This window comes from Meleagris gallopavo, chromosome 11 (genome assembly GCF_905368555.1).
Source record: "Meleagris gallopavo chromosome 11, MGAL_WU_HG_1.1, whole genome shotgun sequence".
NCBI classification, from domain to species: domain Eukaryota; kingdom Metazoa; phylum Chordata; class Aves; order Galliformes; family Phasianidae; genus Meleagris; species Meleagris gallopavo.
In genome coordinates, this window is record NC_139414.1 from 17574361 (window position 1) to 17574764 (window position 404).

Consider the following 404-nt stretch of genomic DNA (forward strand, 5'->3'; position numbering starts at 1 on the left):
AAGGGCCGATGACACAGACTTATGGCACTGCAAGCAGCTCTCTGAAAACAGGTTTATATCCCGTCACTTGTGAGATAGTGCTTGCTCGTAAAGCTGTTACCATGTCATTGTGCAGAAGACCTCTGGGCTCAAGGAAATTGAGATGCTTGTCCTAGGCACTCCGTGCAAGAGTGGCCGTGTGATATTTTGGTTCAACCACTGCTCCTTGCTCAGGACCGAAGGTCTGGGCAGGATGTTGTGTCCATGGTGAGCCTGGGAGCAACAGCTGTAAGTCAGCACTGTTGTATTTTTAGTTAGTGATTAGTTACTGCTGGTCTGGCCACCACACCTGAGTGAATACTCCAAAGTTATGCTTACAGAGACTGTAAAGACCCTGACTGTTTGGAAGAAAAGGCAAGACAAGC